Raw genomic sequence first — 3,047 nt, 5'->3', positions numbered from 1 at the left:
CTCTCGATCTTGATCTTGATCTTTGAATCTTGCTTGAAGTTGGGGACCCAGTATCCAACATCTTGATCATAAGGACTTGCTTTATCAAGTGATCAAGGATCTTTTGATCACTTGACTGAGCTTGGGAAATTAAGCACAATCAAAGGATTTAGTCGGTCAAAGCGTGCTTTGATCAACTTAATCAGTGGGAAAAAAGTTAGTTAAATGAGATTGTACAACTACCTAAAGGGTTAAAGTTATTTGGAATCAATTTCTAAGTCCTAAAACTAGGGGAACATGCCAAAATTAGACTATTTCTACATCTAGGGGTAAGACAATCAATTTTGACATCTATGAAATATTGAATTAAAATTCTAATTATGAAATTCTAATTGAAATTGATTCTAGATTCTAAATTCTAAACTATTTTATTTTCTAAATTCAATTAAGTTCTAAAGGATTCTAATTTCTAAAGTTCTATTTAAATCTAATTAAGACTTTATCCTAAATATATTCTAATTTCTAAAATTATTTACTTCTAATATCTTTAACAAAAATTCCTAATCACCTAATTAACTCCTAATCCTCAAATTAATTCTAATTGTTCTAAGTAACCTCTAATCCTAATTCTTCTAATTAATCCTAGTCATGCTGTTAAGTCCTAATTAACTATTCTAATTTGGTTAATTCTAATCTAATTTCAAAAATTCCAAAATTAATCACAATTTCTAATCGAGGTTTAATATTCCTAAAAATCTAAACTAATACTAATTATACCCTAAAACCTAATCATCCAAAATTCTAAATCTAAATTCTAATTAAATTAAATTCCCTAATTAATCACTAATCAAGTTCTAATAATCCTAATCACCCTAAAATGATTAAATGAATAATTAAGAGGGAATTGTGGAGGTGCAGGACCAATGTATGGGGGTAATGGACAGAAGAGTTCGTTTGGGCCAAAAGCCCAATTCCCTCACATCCATATCCGGATTCTAACAAGCATTTCCCCTAATCTAACAGTTTCATGCTCAAAACTTCTCAGGTCCACACGCGAGGACTCCTTCATGGCACAGAACTTCACATCTGAACTCTTCGTTTCATTCATCATCGACGCGCATCAACAATCAATCGATCAAACCAAAATCGAGAAAACGATTTCATCCCCAACAAAGAAACAAGAACGTAATTGGATCCGCGTGGGATTTCGACATCGAAACGCAATCATCAAACTTTAATTCGAATCGAATTTGTGCGCGAGATAATAGCGATTGGGGCTGGGAGACGTACCAGATTCGTACCTTGCGCGGGGGAGGTAATGGTGAATCGTCGATGTTGTTCACCGCGCCAATTTGCGCCGTCGCTGAGTGACGATGAAGGACGAAGACGAGTGAAGATCGGATGGATTCACGGTTGAAGCGACGAGTCGGCTTTGGCCTCCGTGGTGCGATGAAGACTTTGTGACGACGAGTAGAAGAATGAGAAGCGCCAGACGAACACCGTCGAATCGTGAAAAGGTGAAATCACGCTTCCGTTTTCTGAATCGCAAATGCTTTCTTTGTAAGATTTGCTGGACGAAGAATATGAAGTTTGATTAGATGAGGAATATTAAGTTCTGATGGATGAAGTTGTTGGCGCGTGTGCGATGAAGACCGTCCACCGTTGATGACGGCGACATACCCTGTTCCGGTGAGATCCTCCAATTCCTTTTTCCGTTAGAATTTCTTCTTCCTCCACCCTAAATCTCCTGTTATTTTCTTCTTCTTCTTCTTCCTTGTTTCTTCTGTAACAGACTGAGAGTGATTGAAGAGTGAGGATTGGAGGTTGAACGCGAGGAATTTAGGGCGAGTGAGGATTGGAGGTTGAACGCGAGGAATTTAGGGCGAGTGAGCTAAATGAAATGCGGAGTAACAAATGAAAAATAAAAGAAAAATCTGGAAAAGTGAAGTCCGTAAAATGAATGAAGTTCTATCCTTTATAGACTCAAATTCCGTTATGAAATGTAATGCAAATTCAACTGAAATTCAGTTTGAAATGCAGTTTTGGTTAGAGAGTAGAAAGTTAGTTAGGTGAAAATGCATTTCTATTACATTCAGTTATGGAAGTTAGTTAAATCTCAAATCCAAATGAAATGAAAAGGAATTTAGTGAATTTATTGTTGGGATGAAATGGTTGCAATGTTGTTTGGAGGTTGTTAATTTTGGGAATTAATTAGTGAAAATCAATTTTTTGCAGGTGGTTTTAGTGTGCTGCTAGAGTTGGCTTTTGTTGTGCAGATTTCAATTGCCTTTTCAATGTCACAGCTTGGAACGTTGTTGGTAGTCGATTTTGCAGATTTTCTGTTGGGATTGGCCTTGGGATGTTTGTCGTTTCTAGTCGGATTCGCGTTTTTGCATTGCCGGCGTTGGTTGCACAGCGTCTCAATTGCCATATCATTGTGCTGTTTCACGTTTCAGCTTGTGGCTGCGTTCATTATGAGCTGCGTTTTGTTGCAGCTGGTATGCTTTGGTGCGATAGATTGCTGCGTTTTAGCTTGCCTTCGGTAGCCTGTTTTGGCAGCAACTTTTGCTTCTTTTCACATTAGCTTATGAATGGTTTATGTTATAGATTTGATTTTTTAAAGAGAATGGACATGGAAATGATATGGGATTTGTTTTTGTTGGATAATTATTTTGATTGAATGAACTCACATAATGGGTTATGGATATTGGAATATGGGTCATGTGGATTATGGGTTTAATGGGTAATGTTTTTTTAATGGATAATGGATTTAGAAAATGAATAATGGATTTAGAAAATGGACTTTTTGATTAAATGGAAAATTGGATAAACAAAAAAAAGGTAAATGGGCTTTAACAAAAAAGGAAGTGAAGAGTTTTTGCTATGACAAAAAAGATGGTGAATGAGCCTTATTGCAAGTGAACAAGTTTGGACCGATTTGATATGAAATGAATTTCTAAAATCAAGTTGAACTTCTAAAATTAATTCAAAATAGAATGATGAAATGATTTCTAAAACTGATTAAAAAATCTTTAAAAAACCAATTCGCGCTTTCAAACATCAATTTG

At 35.7% G+C, this 3,047-nt stretch overlaps 1 long non-coding RNA gene across 1 annotated transcript; it reads left to right on the top strand.

The window, feature by feature from the left end:
• Positions 1–923: 923 nt before the first annotated feature.
• Positions 924–2,686, top strand: LOC127120782 (uncharacterized). The gene is made up of 2 exons (XR_007803256.1): positions 924–1,668; positions 2,215–2,686. It is a non-coding gene; the product is annotated as an uncharacterized LOC127120782 (long non-coding RNA).
• The last annotated feature ends 361 nt before the right edge of the window (positions 2,687–3,047 follow it).

This window comes from Lathyrus oleraceus, chromosome 1, assembly GCF_024323335.1.
Source record: "Lathyrus oleraceus cultivar Zhongwan6 chromosome 1, CAAS_Psat_ZW6_1.0, whole genome shotgun sequence".
Taxonomy (NCBI): domain Eukaryota; kingdom Viridiplantae; phylum Streptophyta; class Magnoliopsida; order Fabales; family Fabaceae; genus Lathyrus; species Lathyrus oleraceus.
This window is presented reverse-complemented; position numbering and strand designations above follow the sequence as displayed.